Genomic DNA, 8,267 nt, shown 5'->3' with positions numbered 1-8,267 from the left:
CTCTCAGACAGTAGTGGTAGGGCTGTAGTGGAGTGGTTGCTGTCTGTCTCTTTCTCTGTCTCTCAGACAGTAGTGGTAGGGCTGTAGTGGAGTGGTTGCTGTCTGTCTCTGTCTCTCAGACAGTAGTGGTAGGGCTGTAGTGGAGTGGTTGCTGTCTGTCTCTGTCTCTCAGACAGTAGTGGTAGGGCTGTAGTGGAGTGGTTGCTGTCTGTCTCTGTCTCTCAGTCAGTAGTGGTAGGGCTGTAGTGGAGTGGTTGCTGTCTGTCTCTGTCTCTCAGACAGTAGTGGTAGGGCTGTAGTGGAGTGGTTGCTGTCTGTCTCTGTCTCTCAGACAGTAGTGGTAGGGCTGTAGTGGAGTGGTTGCTGTCTGTCTCTGTCTCTCAGACAGTAGTGGTAGGGCTGTAGTGGAGTGGTTGCTGTCTGTCTCTTTCTCTGTCTCTCAGACAGTAGTGGTAGGGCTGTAGTGGAGTGGTTGCTGTCTGTCTCTGTCTCTCAGACAGTAGTGGTAGGGCTGTAGTGGAGTGGTTGCTGTCTGTCTGTCTCTGTCTCTCAGACAGTAGTGGTAGGGCTGTAGTGGAGTGGTTGCTGTCTGTCTCTGTCTCTCAGACAGTAGTGGTCGGGCTGTAGTGGAGTGGTTGCTGTCTGTCTCTGTCTCTGTCTCTCAGACAGTAGTGGTAGGGCTGTAGTGGAGTGGTTGCTGTCTGTCTCTGTCTCTCTCTGTCTCTCAGACAGTAGTGGTAGGGCTGTAGTGGAGTGGTTGCTGTCTGTCTCTGTCTCTCAGTCAGTAGTGGTAGGGCTGTAGTGGAGTGGTTGCTGTCTGTCTCTGTCTCTCAGACAGTAGTGGTAGGGCTGTAGTGGAGTGGTTGCTGTCTGTCTCTGTCTCTCAGACAGTAGTGGTAGGGCTGTAGTGGAGTGGTTGCTGTCTGTCTCTGTCTCTCAGTCAGTAGTGGTAGGGCTGTAGTGGAGTGGTTGCTGTCTGTCTCTGTCTCTGTCTCTCAGTCAGTAGTGGTAGGGCTGTAGTGGAGTGGTTGCTGTCTGTCTCTGTCTCTCAGACAGTAGTGGTAGGGCTGTAGTGGAGTGGTTGCTGTCTGTCTCTGTCTCTCAGACAGTAGTGGTAGGGCTGTAGTGGAGTGGTTGCTGTCTGTCTCTGTCTCTGTCTCTCAGACAGTAGTGGTAGGGCTGTAGTGGAGTGGTTGCTGTCTGTCTCTGTCTCTCAGACAGTAGTGGTAGGGCTGTAGTGGAGTGGTTGCTGTCTGTCTCTGTCTCTCAGACAGTAGTGGTAGGGCTGTAGTGGAGTGGTTGCTGTCTGTCTCTGTCTCTCAGACAGTAGTGGTAGGGCTGTAGTGGAGTGGTTGCTGTCTGTCTCTGTCTCTCAGACAGTAGTGGTAGGGCTGTAGTGGAGTGGTTGCTGTCTGTCTCTTTCTCTGTCTCTCAGACAGTAGTGGTAGGGCTGTAGTGGAGTGGTTGCTGTCTGTCTCTGTCTCTCAGACAGTAGTGGTAGGGCTGTAGTGGAGTGGTTACTGTCTGTCTCTGTCTCTCAGACAGTAGTGGTAGGGCTGTAGTGGAGTGGTTGCTGTCTGTCTCTGTCTCTCAGACAGTAGTGGTAGGGCTGTAGTGGAGTGGTTGCTGTCTGTCTCTGTCTCTCAGACAGTAGTGGTAGGGCTATAGTGGAGTGGTTGCTGTCTGTCTCTGTCTCTCAGACAGTAGTGGTAGGGCTGTAGTGGAGTGGTTGCTGTCTGTCTCTGTCTCTCAGACAGTAGTGGTAGGGCTGTAGTGGAGTGGTTGCTGTCTGTCTCTTTCTCTGTCTCTCAGACAGTAGTGGTAGGGCTGTAGTGGAGTGGTTGCTGTCTGTCTCTGTCTCTCAGACAGTAGTGGTAGGGCTGTAGTGGAGTGGTTACTGTCTGTCTCTGTCTCTCAGACAGTAGTGGTAGGGCTGTAGTGGAGTGGTTGCTGTCTGTCTCTGTCTCTCAGACAGTAGTGGTAGGGCTGTAGTGGAGTGGTTGCTGTCTGTCTCTGTCTCTCAGACAGTAGTGGTAGGGCTGTAGTGGAGTGGTTGCTGTCTGTCTCTGTCTCTCAGTCAGTAGTGGTAGGGCTGTAGTGGAGTGGTTGCTGTCTGTCTCTGTCTCTCAGACAGTAGTGGTAGGGCTGTAGTGGAGTGGTTACTGTCTGTCTCTGTCTCTCAGACAGTAGTGGTAGGGCTGTAGTGGAGTGGTTGCTGTCTGTCTCTGTCTCTCAGACAGTAGTGGTAGGGCTGTAGTGGAGTGGTTGCTGTCTGTCTCTGTCTCTCAGACAGTAGTGGTAGGGCTGTAGTGGAGTGGTTGCTGTCTGTCTCTGTCTCTCAGACAGTAGTGGTAGGGCTGTAATGGAGTGGTTGCTGTCTGTCTCTGTCTCTGTCTCTGTCTCTCAGACAGTAGTGGTAGGGCTGTAGTGGAGTGGTTGCTGTCTGTCTCTGTCTCTCAGTCAGTAATGGTCGGGCTGTAGTGGAGTGGTTGCTGTCTGTCTCTGTCTCTGTCTCTCAGACAGTAGTGGTAGGGCTGTAGTGGAGTGGTTGCTGTCTGTCTCTGTCTCTCAGACAGTAGTGGTAGGGCTGTAGTGGAGTGGTTACTGTCTGTCTCTGTCTCTCAGACAGTAGTGGTAGGGCTGTAGTGGAGTGGTTGCTGTCTGTCTTTTTCTCTGTCTCTCAGACAGTAGTGGTAGGGCTGTAGTGGAGTGGTTGCTGTCTGTCTCTGTCTCTCAGACAGTAGTGGTAGGGCTGTAGTGGAGTGGTTACTGTCTGTCTCTGTCTCTCAGACAGTAGTGGTAGGGCTGTTGTGGAGTGGTTGCTGTCTGTCTCTGTCTCTCAGACAGTAGTGGTAGGGCTGTAGTGGAGTGGTTGCTGTCTGTCTCTGTCTCTCAGACAGTAGTGGTAGGGCTGTAGTGGAGTGGTTACTGTCTGTCTCTGTCTCTCAGACAGTAGTGGTAGGGCTGTAGTGGAGTGGTTGCTGTCTGTCTCTTTCTCTGTCTCTCAGACAGTAGTGGTAGGGCTGTAGTGGAGTGGTTGCTGTCTGTCTCTGTCTCTCAGACAGTAGTGGTAGGGCTGTAGTGGAGTGGTTACTGTCTGTCTCTGTCTCTCAGACAGTAGTGGTAGGGCTGTAGTGGAGTGGTTGCTGTCTGTCTCTGTCTCTCAGACAGTAGTGGTAGGGCTGTAGTGGAGTGGTTGCTGTCTGTCTCTGTCTCTCAGACAGTAGTGGTAGGGCTGTAGTGGAGTGGTTACTGTCTGTCTCTGTCTCTCAGACAGTAGTGGTAGGGCTGTAGTGGAGTGGTTGCTGTCTGTCTCTGTCTCTGTCTCTGTCTCTCAGACAGTAGTGGTAGGGCTGTAGTGGAGTGGTTGCTGTCTGTCTCTGTCTCTCAGACAGTAGTGGTAGGGCTGTAGTGGAGTGGTTGCTGTCTGTCTCTGTCTCTGTCTCTCAGACAGTAGTGGTAGGGCTGTAGTGGAGTGGTTGCTGTCTGTCTCTGTCTCTCAGACAGTAGTGGTAGGGCTGTAGTGGAGTGGTTGCTGTCTGTCTCTGTCTCTCAGTCAGTAGTGGTAGGGCTGTAGTGGAGTGGTTGCTGTCTGTCTCTGTCTCTGTCTCTCAGACAGTAGTGGTAGGGCTGTAGTGGAGTGGTTGCTGTCTGTCTCTGTCTCTCAGACAGTAGTGGTAGGGCTGTAGTGGAGTGGTTTGCTGTCTGTCTCTGTCTCTCAGACAGTAGTGGTAGGGCTGTAGTGGAGTGGTTGCTGTCTGTCTCTGTCTCTCAGACAGTAGTGGTAGGGCTGTAGTGGAGTGGTTGCTGTCTGTCTCTGTCTCTCAGACAGTAGTGGTAGGGCTGTAGTGGAGTGGTTGCTGTCTGTCTCTGTCTCTGTCTCTCAGACAGTAGTGGTAGGGCTGTAGTGGAGTGGTTGCTGTCTGTCTCTGTCTCTGTCTCTCAGACAGTAGTGGTAGGGCTGTAGTGGAGTGGTTGCTGTCTGTCTCTGTCTCTGTCTCTCAGTCAGTAGTGGTAGGGCTGTAGTGGAGTGGTTGCTGTCTGTCTCTGTCTCTGTCTCAGACAGTAGTGGTAGGGCTGTAGTGGAGTGGTTGCTGTCTGTCTGTCTCTGTCTCTCAGACAGTAGTGGTAGGTCTCTGCTGTAGTGGAGTGGTTGCTGTCTGTCTCTGTCTCTGTCTCTCAGACAGTAGTGGTAGGGCTGTAGTGGATTGGTTGCTGTCTGTCTCTGTCTCTCAGACAGTAGTGGTAGGGCTGTAGTGGAGTGGTTGCTGTCTGTCTCTGTCTCTCAGACAGTAGTGGTAGGGCTGTAGTGGAGTGGTTGCTGTCTGTCTCTGTCTCTCAGACAGTAGTGGTAGGGCTGTAGTGGAGTGGTTGCTGTCTGTCTCTGTCTCTCAGACAGTAGTGGTAGGGCTGTAGTGGAGTGGTTGCTGTCTGTCTCTGTCTCTGTCTCTCAGACAGTAGTGGTAGGGCTGTAGTGGAGTGGTTACTGTCTGTCTCTGTCTCTCAGACAGTAGTGGTAGGGCTGTAGTGGATTGGTTGCTGTCTGTCTCTGTCTCTCAGTCAGTAGTGGTCGGGCTGTAGTGGAGTGGTTGCTGTCTGTCTCTGTCTCTCAGACAGTAGTGGTAGGGCTGTAGTGGAGTGGTTGCTGTCTGTCTCTGTCTCTCAGTCAGTAGTGGTAGGGCTGTAGTGGAGTGGTTGCTGTCTGTCTCTGTCTCTCAGACAGTAGTGGTAGGGCTGTAGTGGAGTGGTTACTGTCTGTCTCTGTCTCTCAGACAGTAGTGGTAGGGCTGTAGTGGATTGGTTGCTGTCTGTCTCTGTCTCTCAGACAGTAGTGGTAGGGCTGTAGTGGAGTGGTTGCTGTCTGTCTCTGTCTCTCAGACAGTAGTGGTAGGGCTGTAGTGGAGTGGTTGCTGTCTGTCTCTGTCTCTCAGACAGTAGTGGTAGGGCTGTAATGGAGTGGTTGCTGTCTGTCTCTGTCTCTGTCTCTGTCTCTCAGACAGTAGTGGTAGGGCTGTAGTGGAGTGGTTGCTGTCTGTCTCTGTCTCTCAGTCAGTAGTGGTCGGGCTGTAGTGGAGTGGTTGCTGTCTGTCTCTGTCTCTGTCTCTCAGACAGTAGTGGTAGGGCTGTAGTGGAGTGGTTGCTGTCTGTCTCTGTCTCTCAGACAGTAGTGGTAGGGCTGTAGTGGAGTGGTTGCTGTCTGTCTCTGTCTCTCAGACAGTAGTGGTAGGGCTGTAGTGGAGTGGTTGCTGTCTGTCTCTGTCTCTGTCTCTCAGACAGTAGTGGTAGGGCTGTAGTGGAGTGGTTGCTGTCTGTCTCTGTCTCTCAGACAGTAGTGGTAGGGCTGTAGTGGAGTGGTTGCTGTCTGTCTCTGTCTCTCAGACAGTAGTGGTAGGGCTGTAGTGGAGTGGTTGCTGTCTGTCTCTGTCTCTCAGACAGTAGTGGTAGGGCTGTAGTGGAGTGATTGCTGTCTGTCTCTGTCTCTCAGACAGTAGTGGTAGGGCTGTAGTGGAGTGGTTACTGTCTGTCTCTGTCTCTCAGACAGTAGTGGTAGGGCTGTAATGGAGTGATTGCTGTCTGTCTCTGTCTCTGTCTCTGTCTCTCAGACAGTAGTGGTAGGGCTGTAGTGGAGTGGTTGCTGTCTGTCTCTGTCTCTCAGTCAGTAATGGTCGGGCTGTAGTGGAGTGGTTGCTGTCTGTCTCTGTCTCTGTCTCTGTCTCTCAGACAGTAGTGGTAGGGCTGTAGTGGAGTGGTTGCTGTCTGTCTCTGTCTCTCAGACAGTAGTGGTAGGGCTGTAGTGGAGTGGTTGCTGTCTGTCTCTGTCTCTCAGTCAGTAGTGGTAGGGCTGTAGTGGAGTGGTTGCTGTCTGTCTCTGTCTCTGTCTCTCAGACAGTAGTGGTAGGGCTGTAGTGGAGTGGTTGCTGTCTGTCTCTGTCTCTCAGACAGTAGTGGTAGGGCTGTAGTGGAGTGGTTGCTGTCTGTCTCTGTCTCTCAGACAGTAGTGGTAGGGCTGTAGTGGAGTGGTTACTGTCTGTCTCTGTCTCTCAGACAGTAGTGGTAGGGCTGTAGTGGAGTGGTTGCTGTCTGTCTCTTTCTCTGTCTCTCAGACAGTAGTGGTAGGGCTGTAGTGGAGTGGTTGCTGTCTGTCTCTGTCTCTCAGACAGTAGTGGTAGGGCTGTAGTGGAGTGGTTGCTGTCTGTTTCTGTCTCTGTCTCTCAGACAGTAGTGGTAGGGCTGTAGTGGAGTGGTTGCTGTCTGTCTCTGTCTCTCAGACAGTAGTGGTAGGGCTGTAGTGGAGTGGTTGCTGTCTGTCTCTGTCTCTGTCTCTCAGACAGTAGTGGTAGGGCTGTAGTGGAGTGGTTGCTGTCTGTCTCTGTCTCTCAGACAGTAGTGGTAGGGCTGTAGTGGAGTGGTTGCTGTCTGTCTCTGTCTCTCAGACAGTAGTGGTAGGGCTGTAGTGGAGTGGTTGCTGTCTGTCTCTGTCTCTCAGACAGTAGTGGTAGGGCTGTAGTGGAGTGGTTGCTGTCTGTCTCTGTCTCTCAGACAGTAGTGGTAGGGCTGTAGTGGAGTGGTTGCTGTCTGTCTCTGTCTCTGTCTCTCAGACAGTAGTGGTAGGGCTGTAGTGGAGTGGTTGCTGTCTGTCTCTGTCTCTCAGACAGTAGTGGTAGGGCTGTAGTGGAGTGGTTACTGTCTGTCTCTGTCTCTCAGACAGTAGTGGTAGGGCTGTAGTGGAGTGGTTGCTGTCTGTCTCTGTCTCTGTCTCTCAGACAGTAGTGGTAGGGCTGTAGTGGAGTGGTTGCTGTCTGTCTCTGTCTCTCAGACAGTAGTGGTAGGGCTGTAGTGGAGTGGTTGCTGTCTGTCTCTGTCTCTCAGACAGTAGTGGTAGGGCTGTAGTGGAGTGGTTGCTGTCTGTCTCTGTCTCTCAGACAGTAGTGGTAGGGCTGTAGTGGAGTGGTTGCTGTCTGTCTCTGTCTCTCAGACAGTAGTGGTAGGGCTGTAGTGGAGTGGTTGCTGTCTGTCTCTTTCTCTGTCTCTCAGACAGTAGTGGTAGGGCTGTAGTGGAGTGGTTGCTGTCTGTCTCTGTCTCTCAGACAGTAGTGGTAGGGCTGTAGTGGAGTGGTTGCTGTCTGTCTCTGTCTCTGTCAGTCAGTAGTGGTAGGGCTGTAGTGGAGTGGTTGCTGTCTGTCTCTGTCTCTCAGACAGTAGTGGTAGGGCTGTAGTGGAGTGGTTGCTGTCTGTCTCTGTCTCTCAGACAGTAGTGGTAGGGCTGTAGTGGAGTGGTTGCTGTCTGTCTCTGTCTCTCAGACAGTAGTGGTAGGGCTGTAGTGGAGTGGTTGCTGTCTGTCTCTGTCTCTCAGACAGTAGTGGTAGGGCTGTAGTGGAGTGGTTGCTGTCTGTCTCTGTCTCTCAGACAGTAGTGGTAGGGCTGTAGTGGAGTGGTTGCTGTCTGTCTCTGTCTCTGTCTCAGACAGTAGTGGTAGGGCTGTAGTGGAGTGGTTGCTGTCTGTCTCTGTCTCTCAGACAGTAGTGGTAGGGCTGTAGTGGAGTGGTTGCTGTCTGTCTCTGTCTCTGTCTCTGTCTCTCAGACAGTAGTGGTAGGGCTGTAGTGGAGTGGTTGCTGTCTGTCTCTGTCTCTCAGTCAGTAGTGGTAGGGCTGTAGTGGAGTGGTTGCTGTCTGTCTCTGTCTCTGTCTCTCAGACAGTAGTGGTAGGGCTGTAGTGGAGTGGTTGCTGTCTGTCTCTGTCTCTCAGACAGTAGTGGTAGGGCTGTAGTGGAGTGGTTGCTGTCTGTCTCTGTCTCTCAGACAGTAGTGGTAGGGCTGTAGTGGAGTGGTTGCTGTCTGTCTCTGTCTCTGTCTCTCAGACAGTAGTGGTAGGGCTGTAGTGGAGTGGTTGCTGTCTGTCTCTGTCTCTCAGACAGTAGTGGTAGGGCTGTAGTGGAGTGGTTGCTGTCTGTCTCTGTCTCTCAGACAGTAGTGGTAGGGCTGTAGTGGAGTGGTTGCTGTCTGTCTCTGTCTCTCAGACAGTAGTGGTAGGGCTGTAGTGGAGTGGTTGCTGTCTGTCTCTGTCTCTCAGACAGTAGTGGTAGGGCTGTAGTGGAGTGGTTACTGTCTGTCTCTGTCTCTCAGACAGTAGTGGTAGGGCTGTAGTGGAGTGGTTGCTGTCTGTCTCTGTCTCTGTCTCTGTCTCTCAGACAGTAGTGGTAGGGCTGTAGTGGAGTGGTTGCTGTCTGTCTCTGTCTCTCAGACAGTAGTGGTAGGGCTGTAGTGG

The sequence above is a fragment of the Oncorhynchus nerka genome, linkage group LG15 (assembly GCF_034236695.1).
Source record: "Oncorhynchus nerka isolate Pitt River linkage group LG15, Oner_Uvic_2.0, whole genome shotgun sequence".
Classification (NCBI taxonomy): domain Eukaryota; kingdom Metazoa; phylum Chordata; class Actinopteri; order Salmoniformes; family Salmonidae; genus Oncorhynchus; species Oncorhynchus nerka.
The sequence above is the reverse complement of the archived record's forward strand: the minus strand, read 5'-3'. Positions refer to the sequence as shown.